This window comes from Lissotriton helveticus, chromosome 4_2 (genome assembly GCF_964261635.1).
Source record: "Lissotriton helveticus chromosome 4_2, aLisHel1.1, whole genome shotgun sequence".
Classification (NCBI taxonomy): domain Eukaryota; kingdom Metazoa; phylum Chordata; class Amphibia; order Caudata; family Salamandridae; genus Lissotriton; species Lissotriton helveticus.
Window position 1 is genome coordinate 56807285 of NC_136064.1, and position 24451 is coordinate 56831735.

At 46.4% G+C, this 24451-nt stretch overlaps 1 long non-coding RNA gene and 1 pseudogene across 2 annotated transcripts in view; both read left to right on the plus strand.

Moving 5' to 3' along the window:
• Nucleotides 1–24451, plus strand: part of LOC144752194 (uncharacterized) — a 659734-nt gene that overhangs the window by 221134 nt on the left and 414149 nt on the right. The window lies entirely within an intron of this gene.
• The window catches only part of LOC144752142 (uncharacterized), a 39696-nt pseudogene that overhangs the window by 13243 nt on the left and 2002 nt on the right, over nucleotides 1–24451 (plus strand).

The following is a 24451-nucleotide window of genomic DNA, read 5'->3' on the forward strand; positions in this document are numbered from 1 at the left end:
CAAAGGAGCACGGAATCTTTGGTTGAAACCAGTCTGCAGGGAACTGGGGTTGAGGTGTCATAACCAGGCACTTCGTGTACTCTCTACGGACACTTCATCTTCCATCATGATTTGCGGGGTGGCAAAATTCTTGGGTAGTGCGTGGTTGACGCGCTCCAGATTATTGAAACTGCGTCCGGGGGTCTCAACGGTCTAATGCTGCATTCGTTGGTAGCAAATTAGTGACTGCTGTGTATTTTCTTTTATTTGTTTTAATAATTTTATGGAGAATTGGTAAATGTATATGCATATGTATTTCTTTTATGGTGATTAATTTGCCGAATAAAGATTATATGATGAATAATGATCAATATGTGAAATCTGGTATACCTCTAGCTGAAGAAATGAAAAGAAATAAAGCCTTAATACGGCCATAATGGTGGAGGTCCTCCATCCGCAGTGTGAATATGAACTTCCAGTATTAACACAGCGTAGGCCAAGTCCCGATGCCCCATTGCAAGTTGATTCACATTTAGAATAGATATTGTTGCATTTTACCTAATCTCAAACCTCTTTTACTAATCAGATCTCCCAAACAAGCGTTTCTAAACCCTTCAGTCCCTTTAAAGCATCTCAGCCCCCCTAACACATGCTGGCAGACAAAGCGCGGAGATACCCCATGGGATTGATTCCAGCGCGATATAAGAAATTAAAATAAATAAATAAATAAAATTCCCTCTTGTATGCGTCCTCGACTTATTCGATACCTCATCTTTCTCCCTGATCCACTTGGGAGGGATGAAGGGGGCAATCAAGACCGACTACCATTTTGTGTGTAAAAGGCCGCTTTATTTGAAACAGGTGCACATCACATGTATTAACCCCTGGCAACCGCCTCACAAAACTAAACCTCTCTAGACATCTAGTTACCTGACCCCTTAGGTTTGTGTCTCCCTCCACCCCTACGATCCCCACATGATACAATCCCCCCACCCTGCATATCCAGATATACAAATTCCATAACATCGTCATGTATCATTTTCTCCCCTACATCTTAACTCCAAACCTTGTAAAACCTGCAGACCTATCTGCCTTATTGCAACTGTAACTAACCCCTCTAATGTAACTCCACAACTGTTTTCCCTTTCCCCGCTCCCGCTCCCCAAATCCCCAAACATCAATATAAAGACCCGAACTCCAGCCAAACTTGGCCAACATCAACCCAAACTCCGCCTGCACCTGCTCCAAGCGACAAAACCATACAGCAAGATTTTTCCCTGTGCACCTGTCCCAAACACAGCCACCTGCCCGATAATTAACCGCCGCCAAACTCCACCCCCCCCCAAAACCCTCACTTAAGGGTGGGCGGGTGGGACAAGCTACAGCACTACACACCCAGCCACCAGGTTACAATACCTAAAATGGTGGCTGGGCGGAAGCGGCGTCCCGATAAGAAGCCGTTAATTGGGCTTATTCAGGGGGATTTGGGCTGCCTTTGGGCTCTCCCAGGCAGCCCATCCGGCGGCAAAATGGCCACGCCCATGAAACCCCTTCCCCCTCCCAAACCTGCCCGGGGGGCAGACCTCGAGGCTCGGCTGCCCCCCAAATCCCCCTTCTAGAGACTCTTCCCCCCTCCCTCCCCTTTACTCATCCCAAACCTCCTCCTACTGCTAAGATCTCAAAATAAACACTTTCTAGACTCTACCCTCGTCTATCCCTCCACTATCCTTTTCAATTCAACTAACGGACTCACATGTCCACCACTCAAATGAATTTCATATTCCCCTGTACTAATTCAGAACTAATCTTTTTTGGGTTCTGTAGTAGCGTGCGACTCGTCGAAAAGCGCTTCAACACCTCGTCTGGGGTAGTAACTGCTATATAAATGCACTTACAATTTGGATTATGCAATATGCAGGAAATCTGTACCAGATTCCAGGGTTTTCTTTGCGCTACATTAGATTGCAGGGTCCACCTCAGTTCAGTTATTGTCCGGGTTTCTACCGCTGTTTGTTCAGCTCTCTTCTATAAGGCGCAAAGGAAACCCCTTCAGAGTTAGTGAACACTTTGTGTGCGAGGACTCCTCTTGTACTGGGAGGGGAGAGCAAACGTCACAGATTAGATCACTTTCTTGGGTATATTCTTAGGCAGGCAGTGAACAGTCTCAGAAACCCACCAGTAAGCCGCTCACATTAGTATTTCTGTGCGGAAGTAGGTCACTGAGTAAACCTAACGGCCCAAAGCATTTGTTTCACTAAGCTGCTGCATGTGACTCCTAATGGCCGCAATAGAGTGCTTTCCCGTCCTTAGATGACAGATGTCCCTGCATAATTTGTAGTGACAGACACTGGAGTGTATCTATGGTCTGCACAGTGTGCTGTGGAGCCAGGAATATACTTCCGAGACCGTTTATCACTGCATTAGATTAAATCGACCAATGAGCTGTATGTTTTGAAAGAATATTCCTCGGTGGAAAGGTCCCATTATTCAGTTAATTCTCTGAGATCAGTTCCTCTGGACCAGCTAGGGACCTGTGAACCACTCCTCCGAGGAAGTCAGTGTTTTCATATCTTCAAACACCAATGTGAGAAGACAGCACACAGACCTGAGTGTGTCTTTAGATAAGAATCCTTCACCCCAGCGAGGCCAAATCTAAGCATGTAGTTTCCTGACCATTGTCGTTAAGAAATATAAATCATTAAATCTCTTTATAGGAAGACAAAATAGTGCCAGAACCCAGCAGCAGCTACAATTCTTTACTCAATGGGTACATATAGAAGGCAAACCATCCCAAAGTATAAAAGGACTCTATTTTTACATAGCATTACGTGTATTTGTAAAGCGCAGGCTCACCCAAGGCTATCTTGGCTCTGAAAAGCTGATTTTTATTGTTACCCAACTCAATGGTACTCATTTTGTAACCAGAACTTTTGGCAACAATTCATATTACTTGAATTAGTAAAAGTAGTTAGCTTCATATCAAGAACACTTTTTTCTGAATGTCGATGTGCAATGTATTAATGGTGGCAGCAGTCAGGGACGGACTGGGAACCAAAACCGGCCCTGGCAAAGTGCTCGCCCGGTCCCCCTGGGGCTGGGAGCGGGTGCTGCCGAGCTGTTTGTGACGGCCGGTTTCTGATGATTTTGTTACAGTGGCCGATATTGCAGCTATGCTGCAAAAACAACCCTGTAACAAAATCGACCCTCAGGGGTCCAAAACCGGACCCCAACCCTGGCAACCCACCAGGGAAATGCCCGGTGCCCGCTACAGCCAGTCCGTCTCTGGCAGCCTGGGTGTAACGAAATTTGAGGGGGCCCCTCTGAAGGGTACATGGAGGGCCCCACTCCCGACTCAACCAGGAGCTCTCATGCCAGGGTACTGTGCTGAGGGGGCCCCCTGAAACTCGGAGTCCCATCGCCCCTTGGGGGCTGCAGGGGCCTATGTTACGCCATTGGGTGTCTTGTGATATTATCAGTGGCTGAAGTTGTGAATCTGTCGATTTCATGAGTAACATTTAAAAAGTAAAGGTATCTGTGTCAGTAGTGGTGGAAGCAAAATACATTTTATATCATTATCCCTGGCCAAATACAACTCAGTGGACCTGATTACGAGTTACGTGTTATTTAACAGGGTACATTATTTCTTGGGTGTGATAAATAACACCTATTACGAGTTTGTGGGGAATAACATGCAGATTTTAATGTTTAGCCCATCAAAATCTGCACAATAGGATAAATACTGTAAACGTTTTCCCCGTTAAATTCCTGCAGGTTAACGTGCCCACATTTAACAAAGGTTGCAGGTAAATAACACTGAACTCTTTATTATGACGCCTGCACAAACAGGGGTTTACACAGTGTTAAAAAATAAAAACAACTCTCGTAATCAGACCCAGTGTCTTCTAAAGGTGCCTAAAAGTCCTAGTCAGTCGTGACTTGTACCACAGCACGGGGCCCTGGAGAGCCACGATCATCTAAACTAATGCTAGCTATTGGTTGACCCTTGTGCAGTAGATTCCATCCTTTAGAGGAATTGCAGCGAAGCGATGTTAGCAGGCGGCGCTTTGCTGTGGACTCGCTGACGTACATGACATGGGCGGAGTTCCATGTCTAAACCGGAAGTCGGATGCTTCAGTAGGTTATGATCCTTGTGACTATAATCAAATCAGCAATCCTTAAAATGAAGCTAAATCCCGGAATTATAATGTGAGGAATGGCCAAGCTGACATCGGTCACAACAAAAATAGTCACATTGGTGGAAATTCTTTGTATATTTTTTACTCAATGGTACCCAGCCAGGGTGTAATACTTCCACTGACGTAGTTTGGCAGGTCCTAGCTTTTTAATAACCTTATCATTGCAGAAGCCTTGGCCAATAAGATGGATGTTACCTCTCTGCATGAATGGGTGAGGGTGTAGATGGATGCAGAAAGGTAACATCCATCTTATCCTCACCCATTCATGTAGACAGTTCTGTGCTTGCTTATTTAACCATTCATGCACTCACCCAGTTATCTATCCATGCTTACACTTATACATTAATATACATACATTCAGCCCCTCATTCACCCATCCACACACAAATCTACTCATTCAAGTATATATACATTCTTAGATTCACCCATTTATCCAAACATACACACAGTAAACATCGTTTACCTCGAAACTGGAACCCCGCATGCCATTGCAACCCAGTTGTTAGAATGACCGCGTTGTTACAACACATGCCATTACTCTGCAAGTCAGAACAATGACTTGCTCTAGGGGTCAGAAGGTGTTGGATTTAAAAGCCAACACCTTCCCTACTGTTGCACAAACTGGAGTTGAAATAGTAAATTATACTATTCCATAATCCAGCGCCCCCCAGGAGCAAGTCGTCGTTCTGACTTGCGGAGTAATGGCATGCGTTGGCACAATGCGGTCATTGTAATGACCGTGTTGTAATGTCATACGTAAAAAAGCATGCGGGAAAACGAGGCATATTCCATGCACACATTTTCCAGCCAACAAAGATGACATTTAATTTAGCTAATACTCAGACCTGCTGAATATTGACGCTACCGTTTGGGAGTAAACCTCTGTCGATATCTTTAGTAATTCACAGTTAGTTCCTGGCTTGAGCCGATACCCTCCTGGCCCTGCGGTCCTTCTCTTAAGGGTTAGGCCAGTGGTACACTCTTGGCCCTGCGGTCCATCTCTTAAGGGTTAGGACGTTGGTACACCCTTGGCCCCGCGGTCCATCTCTTAAGGGTTAGGACATTGGTACACTCTTTGCCCTGTGGTCCATCTCTTAATGGTTAGGACATTGGTAAACTCCTGGCCCTGCAGTCCATCTCTTGAGGGTTAGGACGTTGGTACACTCCTGGACCTGCAGTCCATCTCTTAAGGGTTAGGACATTGGTACACTCCTGGCCCTGCAGTTCATCTCTTAAGGGTTAGGACATTGGTACTTTCCTGGCCCTGCGGTCCATCTCTTAAGGGTTAGGACGTTGGAACACTCTTGGCCCTGTGGTTCATCTCATAAGGGTTAGGACGTTGGTACACTCGTGGCCCTGCGGTCCATCAATTAAGGGTTAGGGTGTTGGTACACTCCCGACCCTGCTTATTTAACCATTCATGCACTCACCCAGTTATCTATCCATGCTTACACTTATACACTGATAAACATACATTCAGCCCCTCATTCACCCATCCATACACTCATCTACTCATTCAAGTATGTATACATTCTTAGATTCACCCATTCATCCAAACATACACACAGTAAACATCGTTTACCTCGAAATCGGAACCCCGCATGCCATTACAACGCAGTTGTTAGAATGACCGCGTTGTTACAACACATGCCATTACTCTGCCAGTCGGAACAATGACTTGCTCTAGGGGTTAGAAGGTGTTGGATTTAAAAGTGAACACACTCCATACTGTTGCACAGACTGGAGTTGGAATAGTAAATTATACTATTCAAAAATCCAGCCCCCCCCCTAGGAGCAAGTCATTGTTCCGACTTGTGGAGTAATGGCATGCGTTGGCACAACACGGTCATTGTAATGACCGTGTTGTTATGTCATACGTAAAAAAAGCATGCGGGAAAACGAGGCATATTCCATGCACACATTTCCCAGCCAACAAATATGACATTTCATTTAGCTAATACTCAGACCTGCTGAATATTGACGCTACCTTTTGGGAGTAAACCTCTGTCGATATCTTTAGTAAATCACAGTTAGTTCCTGGCTTGAGCAGATACACTCCTGGCCCTGTGGTCCATCTCTTAAGGGTTAGGACGTTGGTACACTCCTGGAACTGCAGCCCATCTCTTAAGGGTTAGGACATTGGTACACTCCTGGCCCTGCAGTCCATCTCTTAAGGGTTAGGACGTTGAAACAGTCTTGGCCCTGTGGTTCATCTCGTAAGGGTTAGGGCGTTGGTACCCTCATAGCCCTGCGGTCTATCTCTTAAGGGTTAGGGTGTTGGTACACTCCTGACCCTGTGGTCCATCTCTTAAGGGTTAGGACGTTGGTAAACTATTGGCCTTGTGGTTCATTTCTTAAGGGTTAGGACATTGGTACACTCCTGGCCCTGCGGTCCATCTCTTAAGGGTTAGGGCGTTGGTACACTCTTGGCCCTGCAGTCCATCTCTTAAGGGTTAGGGCGTTGGTACATCTTGGCCCTGCGGTCTATCTCTTAAGGGTTAGGGCCTGGGTACACTCTTGGCCCTGCGGTCCATCTCTTAAGGGTTAGGGCGTTGGTACACTCTTGGCCCTGCGGTCCATCTCTTAAGGGTTAGGACATTGGTACATTCCTGGCCCTGCGTTCCATCTCTTAAGGGTTAGGACGTTGGTACACTCTTGGCCCAGCGGTCCTTCTCTTAAGGGTTAGGGCGTGGGTACATCTTGGCCCTGCGGTCTATCTCTTAAGGGTTAGGGCCTGGGTACACTCTTGGCCGTGCGGTCCATCTCTTAAGGGTTAGGGCGTTGGTACACTCTTGGCCCTGCGGTCCATCTCTTAAGGGTTAGGACGTTGGTACACTCGTGGCCCTGCGGTCCATCTCTTAAGGGTTAAGTCGTTGGCACACTCCAGGCCCTGCGGTCCATCTCTTAAGGGTTAGGGCGTTGGTACACTCCTGGCCCTTCGGCACATCTCTTAAGGGTTAGGGCGTTGGTGCCCTCCTGGCCCTACGGTCCATATCTTAAGGTTTAGGACGTGGATACACTCTTGGCCCTGCGGTCCATCTCTTAACGGTTAGGGCGTTGGTACACTCTTGGCCCTGCGGTCCATCTCTTAAGTGTTACGACGTTGGTATACTCTTGCCCTGCGGTCCATCTCTTAAGGGTTAGGGCGTTGGTACACTCCTGGATCTGCGGTCCATCTCTTAAGGGTTAGGACGTTGGTGCACTCTTGACCCTGTGGTCCATCTCTTAAGGGTTAGGACGTTGGTGGACTCTTGGTCCTGCGGTCCATCTCTTAAGGGTTAGGGCGTAGGTACACTCTTGGCCCTGCTGCCCATCTCTTAAAGGTTAGGACGGTGGTACACTCTTGGCCCTGCGGTCCATCTCTTAAGGGTTAGGACATTGGTACACTCTTGGCCCTGCGGTCCATCTCTTAAGGGTTAGGGCGTTGGTACACGCTTGGCCCTGCAGTCCATCTCTTAAGGGTTAGAGCGTGGGACGGGTACACTCCTGGCCCTACGGACCAACTCTTAAGGGTTAGGGCGTGGGTACACTCCTGGCCCTGTGGTCCTTCTCTTAAGGGTTAGGACGTGGGTACACTCTTGGGCCTGCGGTCCATCTCTTACGGGTTAGGGCGTTGCTACACTCCTGGCCCTGCGGTCCATCTCTTAAGGGTTAGGACGTGGGTACACTCCTGGCCCTGCGGTCCATTTCTTAAGGGTTAGGACGTTGGTACACTCTTGGACCTATGGTCCATTTCTTAAGAGTTCGGGCGTGGGTACACTCTTGCCCCTGCGGTCCATCTCTTAAGGGTTAGGACGTTGGTACACTCTTGGTCCCGTGGGTCATCTCTTAAGGCAGAAGGGGCATTTGTACACTCTTACCCTGTGGTTCCTCTCTTAAGGGTTGGGACGTTGGTACACTCTTTGCCCTGCGGTTCATCTCTTAACAGAAAGGATGTGGGTAAACTCTTAGCCATGTGGTTCATGTCTTAAGGCCTAGGCCTGTGGAACACACTTAGCCCTGTGGTTCATCTCTTAAGGTGTGGGACATTGGTACACATTCAGCCCTGAGGTTCATCTCTTAAGTGTCGAGGTGTTGATACACTCTTAGCCCTATGGTTCATCTCTTAAGGTGTGGGACATTGGTACACTCTCATCCTCATGGTTTATTTCTTAAAACGTGAGATGTGGGTACACTCTTGACCCTATGGTTCACATCTTAAGGAGTCGTACGCTGGTAGGCTCTTGCCCCTGTGGGGCATCTCTTAAGAGTTAGGTTGTAGGTACACTCTTTGCCCTGCAGTTCATCTCTTAACAGATCGGACGTGGGTACACTCTTAGACCTACGGTTCAGGTCTTAAGGGCTAGGACTGTGGTACACACAGCCGTGTAGTTCATCTCTTAAGGTGTGGGGCATTGGTACACATTTAGCCCGAGGTTCATCTCTTAAGGGATAGGATGTATATACACTCCTGGCCCTGTAGTTCATCCCCTAAGGGATAGGACTGTGGTACATGCAGCCCTGTAGCTCATCTCTTAAGGTGTGGGACATTGGTACACATTTGCCCCCGAGGTTCAACTCTTAAGTGGTGAGGTGTTGGTACACTCTTGCTCTGTGGTTCATCTCAAGGGATAGGATTTAGATACACTCTTTCTCCTGCAGGTCTTCTCTTAAGGCTATCAGGGGACTGGTAAATGAATCACACTTCATACACCCATTGTGTCCCCTCAGTGTTAGTACCAACACCCCTCATATATTTAAGAGGGCAGGCAAGGCTTTGTACAGGGCTGCTATACTTTCCATGGACCAAAACTTCTCATTAGGGCTGTGATACATTCATTGCTATTAACAGAACTATTCAACATGCCAAATTGGATGGTGTCAGGTATTCTTTGCAAGGCCATAGTGAAGAACCGGAATAACCCACTTACTGGGTCTCGGCGACGGGGGAACCGCCCAAGTCTTCCATACCTTCCATACTTAGTAAAAGGAGACACAGGAGCCTTCGTCTGCAGGAGGAACCCAGATTTATTCAATAGCCCGGGCTATGGAACAGAGTCCCAAGCTAGTCAGAGACAAGACAGAGGAGGCTGCTGCTTCACTCTGCAGCTTACAAGCCTTTTATACTTTTTTCATCCCAGTCTGTTGGCTGTTAGTTCATTGTTTAATCAGGGCAGTGTTTACAGTTGATAACCAGATCCAGATGATGTTTGTAGATGGTGACCCGGTCACGGCTTGGTACACAAATCATTGTTCACTCGGCTTTGATCAAGGCTTAGTCTTTCAGGTCATTGTTCACTCGGCTTGATCAAAGCCCAATCTTTCAAGTCATTGTTTAATCACCCTGATCAAGGTCCAGCAGTCAGACCATTGTCCAGATAACCTGATCATGGTGTCAAGGATGCTAACCAGGCTAGGAGCAGGAGATGGAAAATAAATCATTTGCTCAGGGTGTGAGTGTCTCGTGGCTTTCTGGTGAATTGCAGAGAACAGGGGGGGTTGGGTGTGTGACAGTTCCTGGGCAGAAATGCAGGCTGCAAGATGGCTATTGTTGTTGTGTTAGTTAGATTTTCCTAAGGCATCAGCAGAAACGACCAGGTGGGTCGTGTTGTGGTAAATAAATAAATAATACCCTATTTTTGACTAGACTTATAGCATAACAGATAGCTCAATAAATAAGAGTCAAGATTCGAGGTAGTAGGAGTTTCTGCAGGTTTATTACAGCATAAGGACAGGATCAGGACAACCTGCATAGGAACAGAATGACAGAGGCCAGCAGGACAACTGGGGCCCAGCAGGGGAAAAGAGGCCCAGCAGCTGCTGGGGCTTGGTCTGGGATGAGCGCGCTAACATTTAATAACAAAACATTGACTTATATACATAGCGCAAACACATAGCATTACATTGCAGTAGGCGTAGCAGTGGGTGGAGCAGAAGGCGTGACATGTAACAGTCTCGAGAGATAACAGTAAAAAGAGGTGTAACTGGGAGTTTACTTAGACATGTGATGCAAACGTAACAGAATATGTCATGAATGGGCGGAAACATTGGAGGGGGCTACCTAAGGAGCCGGGACCTCTAACCTAATGGTGCGCGAAAATTGGCAATGACGTGTTACTAGGAGAAGCTGGGGGCTATGAACTCTGTGCTAGGAGCAGAGACTAGAGTCTGGAGGGTCGGAGCGACATGTACCTAAACCCTATCTGGTATCTACTGTTTAGGGAACATGTTGATATAAACTAGAAGTCATGAGGGGAAAAGCTAACCTGATTCTAAGACTGGACCATGCATTATTCTACATGTAGTGCGTGAAGAATATTAAATGACTATTAAATACAGTTATTACTCTAACGTGGAGACGAGAAGGCTAGACAATGATGGAAACTATTGATGCAGTTCAGTAGCTCAGGAATGCAGAGGAGGAGGACTGAACTGATAGCAGGAACTATAACATACTTTTGGTAGACTCAGAGGCAGAGCCGGGCTGCACCGGGCACTGCAAGGCAGGAAGTGAGTGAAGGGTCGAGGATACAGGTGGGGGCTGTGTCGCTCCTCAGCGAGGCTTTCAGGAGACAGGAGTTGAATCTGTGGTCCGGGCCCTTTTGAGGCCTGGAAACGGGGACTTTATAATTGAATAACGTGCACACTGAGAAACGTGGCAACATTACTTACATAGGCCTGATATTCGTAGTATTCACGAGGACTGGAAACTAACATACTAGAGGTGGACACAACTGTAATTGCGTCTTTAATCGGGCATAGGGAATAACATATGCATATTGGTCATGCACACATAACACATGATGGATGAGGCGTAGGGACACAGAACATGGCAAAATTTACTTTTCCACATTCCCTCCTTGTCACTACGTTTCCATCAGGAAACATCAATATTCATGATACCGTCTATCATTTCATACAGTACCATTTGCTCGTCTCGAATTGTCTTGGAACGAGATTTAGAACGGGGCTTGGGACTAGGAATACAAGAGGTAGCACACATGCTGCAAATCGCAGGGCCACATTGTATACAGAGGCAGCAGCTAAATATGATCGCTACTGCAATACCTAAGAAGGACAGGACTTTCCATCCCCATGCGGAAATTATATTCCAGAACCAACCGGACCATGTCCAGGTGCCTGGATCTTGGTGTAACAGATGGGCAATTTTATGGAGTCTGGTTATAGCTGAATAAACAGACGGCGCGTTATTTGGAATGAAAATACAACAACTGGATCCGAGAATTCTACAGGCCCCGCCCCTATCGGCCAGTATGACGTCAAGGACGAGACGATTCTGTAAAACGACAATTCTCATAAAGGACTGCTCTTCAGTTAAGTTACCTAGAGCGGAGGCAGTCTCATCTACTACTGCTTCAAGGGTTCTTGTTAACCTACGGATTAGCTTACTATTTACAACTGTACCTAAATAAGGGAAAACACCTTTATCTATATCAATGAATTGCTCTGCGGCGGTTTCAGTATAATCGACAATCGGGAGATTTCTCTTGTGTCTAGTGTGTACTAAGAAAGAATTCCTATGATAGTCAGGTGGGGCTAGAAAAACAGGTGGCAGTAGGAAAGCAATGTAACAGGTTCCCTCCCAATCGAGGGGCAGACGAACATATGCAGTTTGACCACAAACAAAATAAGAATGACGTGAAGCTTTGAAAATAGATTTCCCACTGTCACTATACTGGATAACAGTAGTACATTCACTATGACCTATATGTACAGAACCATAACTACGGACACATAATTCGCCTTTGACTGGTAGTACTGAAATAGCGGGTGAGTCTGGAGTAGTATCAGACTGAACATTCAGAACCATGAAATTCGACGAATAATTTCCTAAATTATATACTTCATTTTCTAAATCTAAACCTGTTCTGTGGGGGAAACCTTGCTTGTCTGGAAAACATGTACTGTTAAGAAAAGACATATCTGTTGAGGATGACGTTAACGTGGACCATGCTCCACACGAACCATTGTGTGAGAATGGATAAGGAAAGAGTGGCAGAACTCCCTTCGGTGTCTGAAAAGGGGGGAGTCGACCACACACCCAACAATTAGTGGCATTGCTGGTCTGGTGTGAATAATGTAACATACGGATGAATGTGTTATTACGCATGGCGAGGCGGTATGAATATTCGTGAGGAGGCAGATCACTAAACGTGTGCTCTACTGTAGCATGAGCAGACATATTTACATGAGGAACTGGAAAACACAGATAGAAAGCATAACTGGTGCAGGAAATCATTATGCTAAGAAACAATATGAAACTTAGAAAAACGATGCATTTAAGTGAACTTTGACTGACTCTCTCACTATGGGGGTCTATTTTATACATGTCAGAAACAGTCTAACCGTTTCACCTAGGGGAGGACTTATACAATCAAACTGGCTGACTTATTAGACCTGAGCTTTAACTTATACTCCTGTTGCGGAGTTTTCTCTAACAAGGGAGGGGTTGTAATAATGTCCGGTGCGGGACAGTCCTTTAAAACAATATTCTGGCAATCCTTCGAATCCTGGGAAATGTTCTTGGAAGTGTTTTTGAAGACTGATTTCGGTCCTTTGAAAAGTTTTACATGAGAAAGATGAACCCACCCCTTCCTGCCTTCCAACTTGACGGCAGTTCGGGTGGTCAAGAGGACCTGACGTGGCTCCTTCCAACGTGGTTCCAGCGGACTTGATCTGTCAAAATTTCTGATCATCACCAAGGATCCTGGAACGATCTCGTGCGGTGCCACCTCGGTATTGTCTGGAAATGCGGCGGCAACCTGTGAACGACATGAGTTGAGGGCAGACATCAAGGAAGCTAGGTAATCTGTCAGCATATTACATGAAACATCGGTAATACTTCGGGGTCTAGGAGTACCCCACATATTAGGGGGGCGGCCGAAAACGACCTCATACGGGGACAGACCTGATCTGGAATGTGCGACCATACGCATGTAAAACAGAGCGACTGGCAAAGCTACTAACCAATCCACACCCTTGTCTTTACATACTTTTGCTATACGGATTTTCAGAGTCTGATTATGCCTTTCGACTAGTCCAGCTGCTTCTGGATGGCGTACACAATGGAACTTCCACTGGTACCCTAACAACAGGGAAACGTGCTTCATTAACTCTGAGGAGAATGGCTGACCGTTATCAGAATATACGACTCTAGGGAGTCCATATCTAGGGAAGAATTCACAAACCAACTGCTTGGCAGTGGTCGCGGCTGTGTAATCTGGGACTGGATATGCTTCTGTCCATCTGGACAAGGCGCATACAACTACAAGGACATACTTGAAACCTCGACATCGCTCCATTTGAATATAATCCATCTGGAGGACCTCAAAAGGGTGGTCAGGGGGCTGGAAACCACCTTGTTCCACCGGGACACTTTTACCTGGATTAAACTGACAACATATCATACAGGTACGGACTTTCTGCTTGGCTGCAGCTCGTAAATGCTTATTGAACCAAATGTTCTGGATACTGTCTAACATAGCTTTTTCTCCTAAATGTGCTGGACTATGTGCGGTATTGATAATGACTTGAACCATAGAATCGGGGAGAAACCATGTGGCTCTACCCTTCGTTAACCATCCTTGATCTGTCTGGACCCCTCCTTGTACAGACCATTTCTTGATTTCATCGGGAGTAGCATGTGACTGAATATCTATGACATCTTGAGTAGGGTCCTTAACTGTCATGCATATAGTCGGATCTGGAATATGTGTCTGATTAACTGGAATGTCTGGAGTCTGTGCTGTAAGCTTGGCTGTGCGGTCTGCTAAATCATTACCTTGGGAAATAATGTCAGTAACTTTCGTATGTGCTTTGCACTTCATGATAGCAATAGATGTCGGTAAATGTATGGCATCTAACAGGGCTTGAATAAGGAGACCATGCTGAATCTTGGTTCCATGAGAAGTCATGAAACCTCTCTCCTGCCAGAGCACTCCGAAGTCGTGTACAACTCCGAATGCGTAACGTGAATCTGTGTAAACATTAACTTTCAGGTTCTTGGCGTGTATGCAGGCTTGTGTCAGAGCAACTAGCTCTGCTGCTTGAGCGGACAGAGTATCAATACGGTGTGTTTCAATAACTTCAGTGTCAGTAGTCACTGCATACGCGGCGACTAGTTCTCCTGTACTAGTTCTCATACATGAACCATCCACATAAAGTGTCAGGTCAGGATCTGGTAACGGAATGTCTGTCAGGTCTTGTCTTGGCTTTGTCGTAATGTTAACTACTTCCACACAATCATGTGTGTCTGGATTTGAACTAACTGATGGTAACAGTGTAGCAGGATTCAGGACGTTGCAGCGTCTAATTTCTATGTGTGGCTGGAACAGTGTCAATTCATAACCTGTTAAACGTGCAATGGTCAAGTGCTGAGTTTGTGTTCGGTTTAAAAGAACTTCTACTGAATGTGGAACTTGTACTGTCAGGGAATGTCCTAAAACTATGGAATCACTTTGTCTGATAGCCAGTGCTGTGGCTGCAACTGACTTGAGGCACGCAGGCAACGCCTGGGCGACTGGATCTAATGTGCTCGAAAAATAAGCACAGGGCTTGTATTGACCTGCTTGATCTTGTGTGAGGACAGATAATGCTGTACCTTCGCGTTCAGTAACGAAAAGTGTAAAAGGCTTACTGTAGTTCGGTGTAGCTAGAACTGGAGCTTGACATAGGGCTTTCTTTAACTCATTAAAACTAAGTGTATGGTCAGATGTCCAAGGGAGGACAGTCGATACGGCTACCTCCTGTGTCGTTAACTGTATCAGTGGCTTGGCTAGGAATGCATACTGGGGAATCCATTGTCTACAATAAGAAGTAAGGCCGATAAAAGCACGTACCTCCTTCTGGGTTCTGGGCTGGGGAAGACTCGCTATTAACTGGATACGGTCGGGTGTCAACTGCCTACCCCTCTTGGACAGCAAGTGTCCTAAGTATACCACTTGCTGGACACAGAATTGAAGCTTCGAAGGTGACACCTTGTGCCCCATCTCGGCTAGAAAATACAGAACTGTAAGTGATGCTCGCTCGCAAGCACGTTCAGAACGGGCTGTGATCAGTAGATCATCGACATACTGGAGCAGGGCAGTGTCAGTTGGCATGTGAATGTTGTCTAGTTGTCTCTTGAGTGCTTGACTGTAAATACTAGGGCTTTCTGTGAAACCTTGAGGAGCGCGTGTAAACATATAGCTCCTTCCATTTAAACAAAATCCGAAAAGAAACTGGCTGTCCGGATGAATGGGAACACTAAAAAATGCATTCTTGAGGTCAATAACAGTGAAAAACATGGCTTCGGAATCAATGGCTGTTAACAGGGAAGAAATATCTGGGACAACTGGATACTGAGGAATAATACATTTATTAAGCTCTCGCAAATCAATCACTAATCGATATACTGGGGGTGCATTTGGATCAGTACGTTTCATGACTGGAATGATCGGAGAATTGCATACATTGGAGTCAGTTTCTACAACTACTCCCTGAGCCATGAGCTCGTCAATAATTTTGGATAAGGCTGCTACAGCCTCAGGTGGCAATCTGTACTGCCTGATTCGTGGTAACACTACACCTGGTTTGAGAGTCACACGATAGGGTGTGATTTGCATGTAACCTACATCAGTTGGACCTTGCGCCCATAAATGCTGCGGAACATTAGACAATCTTGAATCAAAATCTCGTAATACATAGTGACCCTTAAAGTCACGTAGGAACAGACGTATTCCCTCTGGGGAACAGCAAATAACTGCACCTAATTCTTTCAGTGTCTTAATACCTAATAGATTTTCTGGACATGACTTAGTAAGTAACAGATCAGTAGTACGGGACAATGGACCTACTTCTAGAGTAACTGGCTTAGATATTTCATTAACTATGGGTTTTCCTGAAAATCCAAGGGAAACATTTCTTGAGCCTGAGAGCGGAGCCCCTGGAACTTCGGCGTGACTAATTGTGGTCCTACTTGCCCCTGTATCGATCAAAAACTTTCTGTCTTTCCCTAATACTTGACTATGAACATAGGGACCTTCTTGGTCTACAGGTATCTCGATGAGAGGCAAGCCTACCTCCCTCTCTAGGCTGTTTCATGAATATGACTGGTACTCTGGATACTCGGACTGTGCATACTGGTACATCTGTGATGTAACGTGCTGTGTTGCAGCAATAGGCTGCGGTACTGTAACTGTCTGTTGTGCATTCTGTGACTGAGGAGTCTGTGAAACTTGTTCTTGTCTTGGCGGACGTGGTCTTTCTTTGGTCTTACCAGTAGCTATGTTGTGTTTCAGAACTGCACACTCGTTTATAAAATGACCTGGCTGTTTACAATAATTGCAGTTCCCTTTAACGGGAGCCGCAGGATGACTGGCTTGATTCGGACCCCTCTTCTGACTGTCTTGAGGAATAGATTGTGCAACTAGCACTTTCATTTTCGTGTCTTTCATACGTTTTCTTTCGTGTTCTTGCTCTTCTCTGATTCTATTCTGGTGATACTGGAGCATCTGGAGCATCTGGGACGGAGTATTGGCTTGCCAGGTGCTTTCGACTTTCAAAACTCGATTTTTAATTTGTGGACTTGAATTCTCGACTAATTTAGTAACAAAAAGGTGAGGGTATGACTCACTACTTGTCTTGAGACCACTGTTAATACTAAAACATTTCTCAAATCTAGAATAAAAATCACTAATATCCTCATCTTGTTTCTGTTTACAGGCTGAGATTGCATCCCAGTCTTCTTTTCTTGTTGTCAATAATCTGGGTAAAACTTGAATCAATAATTCTGGTAATTCTTTACATTTATCTCCAAGACCGGTACCTGGTACTCGTGCCTTGTCTTCAGCTTCTAGAGCTGCCCAATCGATCTTTTTCTCTCCCACCTCCCATTCTTTTTCCTTTAACTTTTCATACACCCCTGCGGGTAGCAGAACCTTTAACATTTTAATGACATCTGGGTAAGTGTATTCTCCCATACGGAGCATGTCTTTTAATTCTCTATGGAACCCCGCTGGATCTTTGTCATGACAGGGAATTAATTTCTTCATTTCGAGAAGTTCCATCTTTGAAATTGGAGTGTATACAAACACTCGTTGCATTTCGCCACCCGCCCCTTGGACTGGGTGGACTTCTCGTAACGGATGCTGTCTGTCTATGTAGAAGGGTTTACTTTCTGGGGGTGAGACATGAACAAAATGCGGGTTCAAGAACGTTCTATACTTGTGGCGCTGTTCTAGAATGACACTAATTAAATCGGTACCTAGACCTCTCCATCTGTACTGGAGTAACTCGTTCAGGATATCATGTAACGGGCCTGGATCAGAATGTTGACCCTCATACAGAGTAATGAGGTGCTGGATCATATACATACCCACCAGTCGCTGCTCGGCTGGGGGCAGTTTCAGAAACATTTGTGCCACTATTTCGTCTGGAAAAGTGGTAGAATCAGTAATCCATCGGACTGCTGATCGGGCTAGTTCTTGTTCGTGCATGGTACTTAATTCGCTATAACCGACTCGTGATTTCAGAATGTGATCGATAGCTTGAAATACTTGTTCTAGAGAGCAAGGCTCTCGTTCTGGTGCTGGATGATGAAAAATAGACTTAGGTTCTGGACGTAAATGGCGATCTGGAAATCTGGATTTTCCTACATACGCTATTCTGACGGGATTCTCGTCTTCCTCTTCAGGATCAGAGATACTTTCTTTCTCGCTTACTTGTGCTGCTTTACGCTGTTCGTGTAACCTTATTATTTCTTTACGAATTTTCTTGTACATACTCTCCATGGCACCGACGGTCTTGTGCTTACCCTCGGCTATATTATCACTCCACCTTGTTAGGATTCTCATCTCGGCGGGATCTTTAGACGGGTAATCTTGTTCCCTTATTAGACAATTGATCAGGAACTTTAATATCATGAGCTGAATCTCGGCTTTCCTTTGAGACATAATCTCGCCAATACTTTCTGGATCATCCCCTGTACGGATGAAACGATATATTCTGTCTAGATCTTCTTTCATATTCGGTAAGGTGACTAGATACTCGGTCACTCTCCTTACACGTAAGGAATATAAAACCATAGTATATTCGCCTGGAACTGGATCATAGACACATTCGGCAAGGGCTTGTCTGATTTCTGCAACAGACTTATTACTTTTAGGAGTACGCTGTGATGCTTGAGCATGTAATTCGAGTGCTGTTAAACGCTTGTGTGGCGGCGGGGTTTGAGGAGGACCTCCTCCTGCGGCCCCTAGACTAGAATCGTCGACTGACATTCTTCGTGCTTGCAGAGTCGGTAATTGTAACGTGGGCTGAACTTGTACGGCGGGCTGACCCGGGGGTACCGTAACAGGTACTCCGGTGTCAGGAGGAACGGGAAGTGCCTGATTTACAGGGACTGGCGGAGCGCGAACAGGATTTGCATATTCTGGAACTGTGTCGTCCAAATAGGACGAAATAAAAATATCAGCTGCGGTCGGTTTGTGACGTAGCTTGGTCGAAACTAACGGTGGCGGGAAATTACTGGGTGCCTCTGGGGTCGCTTTTGGCAAGCCTTCGGCAAGGAGAGGATACATACCCTTAATAAGGGCATGCCTCTGTCTGTCTGACTGTTCGGCTTTGACTTGTTCACCTATCTCGATTAATTCTCTTTCTTGGGCTCGTTCTTGGGATTCTCTACTTAACTCTGACTTTCTGACTTCCTTTTCCGTTCTTCTATGCGCTTCCTTACGCCATAACTCGATGGCATCTTTCTGTGACTGTCTGGCTTTCTTTTTCCATAATGCTTCTTCTACTCGCATGATACATTCGGCATCCCATGTACCCGATACGGGCCATCTATACTTTTCTTCTAACTGTTTGGTATACTCTACCCATAAATCTAGATACAATATGGCGCTTATGCCATGTTTCTGATACATAAAGTGACCTGGACTGTCCCTAGGCGGAACAGGAACTGCTGCTTCCAGCAGACCCTTTCTAGTTTTTAACTGACGTAACTTGGAAAAGAGCGGCATTCTAAACTTGAATCGGAACACAATACAATACACGAAAAACAATAACAATTGGGAAAACAATTCAGGCATACCACGACATTGGAAATACATTAAACAACATTATAAATAACAGTTCGAACAGAATACTACCTGAAAAAACTGAAAACAGAAACAGAACAGAATTCTCGAGAACGGAACAGACTAGAGTTACTGGATGCACTGCTGTAACAGTACGGAACATACCGGTCCCATAAAGGAACACATCAAGACCCGTATCCACCTAGGTGAACACTTCGTTTGTGGGCTTGGGTACCACCAACCCACGGACCAGGAGTCAATTTAGACTGACCCTGTCTAGACACTACCCCAGCAATGGTACTCACCGGGCAGCACGGAACGGAAGGCCTCGGACGGGACTGGACTACGACGACGAACTTCGGACTTCGGACTTCAATTACGGGTGGACCTCCGGATACCTCGGACCTTGGACTCTCGGCTTGGGCTCTGGTCGGGACTCGCCGCGTTCCTCCACCGTCTCGTTCGGATGCTGGACCGCCTCCTCCGTCTCCTCCGTGGGCCTGAGGGATACTTGAAGCAGAAATATCTGCACTTGGCCAGTATGGTTCCGTCACGACTGCAGAGGGTCAGGGGGTCGGCGTGGCTTCACCGACGCGTGGGGAAAGGGCAAGTCCCTATTCGGGCGCCATTATGTGGTAAATAAATAAATAATACCCTATTTTTGACTAGACTTATAGCATAACAGATAGCTCAATAAATAAGAGTCAAGATTCGAGGTAGTAGGAGTTTCTGCAGGTTTATTACAGCATAAGGACAGGATCAGGACAACCTGCATAGGAACAGAATGACAGAGGCCAGCAGGACAACTGGGGCCCAGCAGGGGAAAAGAGGCCCAGCAGCTGCTGGGGCTTGGTCTGGGATGAGCGCGCTAACATTTAATAACAAAACATTGACTTATATACATAGCGCAAACACATAGCATTACATTGCAGTAGGCGTAGCAGTGGGTGGAGCAGAAGGCGTGACATGTAACAGTCTCGAGAGATAACAGTAAAAAGAGGTGTAACTGGGAGTTTACTTAGACATGTGATGCAAACGTAACAGAATATGTCATGAATGGGCGGAAACATTGGAGGGGGCTACCTAAGGAGCCGGGACCTCTAACCTAATGGTGCGCGAAAATTGGCAATGACGTGTTACTAGGAGAAGCTGGGGGCTATGAACTCTGTGCTAGGAGCAGAGACTAGAGTCTGGAGGGTCGGAGCGACATGTACCTAAACCCTATCTGGTATCTACTGTTTAGGGAACATGTTGATATAAACTAGAAGTCATGAGGGGAAAAGCTAACCTGATTCTAAGACTGGACCATGCATTATTCTACATGTAGTGCGTGAAGAATATTAAATGACTATTAAATACAGTTATTACTCTAACGTGGAGACGAGAAGGCTAGACAATGATGGAAACTATTGATGCAGTTCAGTAGCTCAGGAATGCAGAGGAGGAGGACTGAACTGATAGCAGGAACTATAACATACTTTTGGTAGACTCAGAGGCAGAGCCGGGCTGCACCGGGCACTGCAAGGCAGGAAGTGAGTGAAGGGTCGAGGATACAGGTGGGGGCTGTGTCGCTCCTCAGCGAGGCTTTCAGGAGACAGGAGTTGAATCTGTGGTCCGGGCCCTTTTGAGGCCTGGAAACGGGGACTTTATAATTGAATAACGTGCACACTGAGAAACGTGGCAACATTACTTACATAGGCCTGATATTCGTAGTATTCACGAGGACTGGAAACTAACATACTAGAGGTGGACACAACTGTAATTGCGTCTTTAATCGGGCATAGGGAATAACATATGCATATTGGTCATGCACACATAACACATGATGGATGAGGCGTAGGGACACAGAACATGGCAAAATTTACTTTTCCACAGTGTGGAAGTGTTTGACACGAGATGGCAATGAGAAAGCAATGGAGTCCCGGTACAAATGATGCCGACCAGAAGAACACTTTTCCTCAATAGGATGATCTACACAGCACTAGTAGTTTTCAGCACACCTGCCCTACAGTACCCATACTTTACCGCAGTAGCAAGGCCTTCCAGCATTCTTACTACACAGGTGATATAAGTGTAAGTACTTCTCAGGAGGGCTTTATGCTATACATGGATGATGCCAATGCTTCTCACTTCACTATTTGTACTGGAAAGTTTGTGCATTTCCAGCCATGAGTGGCTGTTTCTCCTTCTCATTAAAACATTGTTGGCTAAAAATACCTGTAAAGGCATCATTGACATGGGGCCAGGTGATAGCTCCTGGTGGATAAGGCTGAAATGCCAGAACCTCTGCCACGCTGGCCTGTGCAGCATATGCACTGTGTGATCTGAGCACACAACTTTTTAAAAGTCAAGCTGCTTTTCCACAGAGAAGATAGATCTGAAACACGTTCATTTCTGCACTGAAATGCAGATTTAAGGAAGAAGTCTTTGAAGAGAAGAGAAACTGAGACGGGACCGAAGAATACCACATTGGCTTACCGACAGCCCTTGTCGCTATCAGCCACACTGGATTTCATTCTCACAAGAGTGCGACTTAGGTGGTGTTTATAAAGTGTAGCATTGACCAGGGGTGTACCCCTTTGTATTCTAAGAAGGTGTAAACAGCTTCTGATCATTTATCGGGGCCTCAGTCTTGCTTGTGCTCGTGTCCTCCATCTCTCGGTGTGATTTCCATGTCTCTCTGGCCCAGCCTCAGTGTGCTCGCGTCAGTGTCCTTGTGCCTTGTCCTGGTGTCAGTAACCCTGTGTTTGACCCCTTGAGTTCACTCTGTCACATGCTCTTTTGTCCCATGACCCAGTGTCCCATTACCAAAGTAAGTGCCCTATGATCAGTGTCTCAATGTCGGTGTCTACATTTACCTGTGTCCCAAGGTCACTGCATCATTGCCCCTCTGTTCTACTTTCAGTGACCTCATGAAAGTGTCTCATGCTATTTTCATCATCTGTCAGCGTCCCTGTGAGTGTGTATTGATGCTCATGTCAGATTGTGTCACCCTCCCAGTATTCTACTTTCAGTATCCCAGTGCTCATGGACCCTTGTTAATCTTTCAGTTAGATTCCAAGTATCAGTGTCTTGTGTCAGTGTTCTACTGACACTGTCCCAGTGTCAGCATCCCGCTGCTCTTGTGTTAGTGGCCCTGTATCAGTTTTGGTGCATCAGAGTCATTAGCCCTGTGTGTCAATGCCATTGACAGCAGCTCATTATCCATGTCCTGGGATAGTCATCTCCATATACTACTAGATTCCACCATGGGTGTGGAGATTCCACCAGAAGTGCAGAGATTCCGCCAAGAGTGCAGAGATTCCACCATGGGTGCAGAAATTCCACCACGAGTCTGGAGATTCCACCATTTGTGCAGAGATTCTGCCACAAGTGCAGAGATTCCGTCACAAGTGCAGAGATTCCACTATGAGTGCAGAGATTCTGCCAAGAGTGCAGAGATTTACCCAGGAGCGCAAAGATTCTACCACGAGTGTGGAGATTCTACCATGAGTGCAGAGATTCCACCACAAGTGTGGAGATTCCACCAAGAGTGTGGAGTTTTCACCATGAGTGCAGAGATTCCACCATGAGTGTGAAGATTCGGCCACGAGTGCAGAGAATCCACCACGAGTGTCGAGATTCCCCCACGAGTGTCGAGATTCCACCATGAGTGTGGAGATTCCGCCATGAGTGCAGAGATTCCGCCATGAGTGCAGGAATTCCACCAGAGTGCAGCGATTCCACCACGAGTGCAGAGATTCCACCACGAGTGTGGAGATTCCACCACAAGTGCAGAGATTCTGCTACACGTGCAGAAATTCCACCATGAGTGCAGAGATTCTGCCACAAGTGCAGAGATTCCACCATGAGTGTGGAGATTCAATCACTAATGCAGAGTTTCCACCATGAGTGCAGAGATTCCACCACGAGTGCGTAGAATCTGCCATAAGTGCAGAGATTCCGCAATGAGTGCAGCGATTCCACTATGAGTGTGGCGATTCCGCCACAGGTGTGGAGATTCCACCATGCATTGGAGATTCCCCCACAAGTGCAGATATTCCACCATGAGTGCAGAGATTCCACCACGAGTGTGGAGATTCCACCATGAGTGCAGAGATTCCACCACAAGTATGGAGATTCCACCAAGAGTGTGGAGATTTCACCATGAGTGCAGAGATTCCACCATGAGTGTGAAGATTCGGCCACGAGTGCAGAGAATCCACCACAAGTGTGGAGATTCCCCCACGAGTGTCGAGATTCCACCATGAGTATGGAGATTCCGCCATGAGTGCAGAGATTCCGCCATGAGTGCAGGGATTCTGCCAAGAGTGCAGAGATTTACCCAGGAGTGCAGAGATTCTACCACGAGAGTGGAGATTCCACCATGAGTGCAGAGATTCCACCACAAGTGTGGAGATTCCACCAAAAGTCTGGAGTTTTCACCATGAGTGCAGAGATTCCACCATGAGTGTGAAGATTCAGCCACGAGTGCAGAGAATCCACCACGAGTGTGGAGATTCCCCCACGAGTGTCGAGATTCCACCATGAGTGTGGAGATTCCGCCATGAGTGCAGAGATTCCGCCATGAGTGCAGGGATTCCACCAGAGTGCAGCGATTCCACCACGAGTGTGGAGATTCCACCACAAGTGCAGAGATTCTGCTACAAGTGCAGAAATTCCACCATGAGTGCAGAGATTCTGCCACAAGTGCAGAGATTCCACCATGAGTGTGGAGATTCCATCACTAATGCAGAGATTCCACCATGAGTGCAGAGATTCCACCACGAGTGCGTAGATTCTGCCACGAGTGTAGAAATTCTGCCATAAGTGCAGAGATTCCGCAATGAGTGCAGCGATTCCACTATGAGTGTGGCGATTCCGCCACAGGTGTGGAGATTCCACCATGCATTGGAGATTCCACCACAAGTGCAGAGATTCTACCATGAGTGCAGAGATTCCACCACGAGTGTAGAGATTCCACCATGAGTGCAGAGATTCCACCACAAGTATGGAGATTCCACCAAGAGTGTGGATATTTCACCATGAGTGCAGAGATTCCACCATGAGTGTGGTGATTCGGCCACGAGTGCAGAGATTCCGCCATGAGTATGGAGATTCCGCCATGAGTGCAGAGATTCCGCCATGAGTGCAGGGATTCCACCAGAGTGCAGCGATTCCACCACGAGTATGGAGATTCCACCATGAAAGTGGCGATTCCACCACGAGTGCAGAGATTCT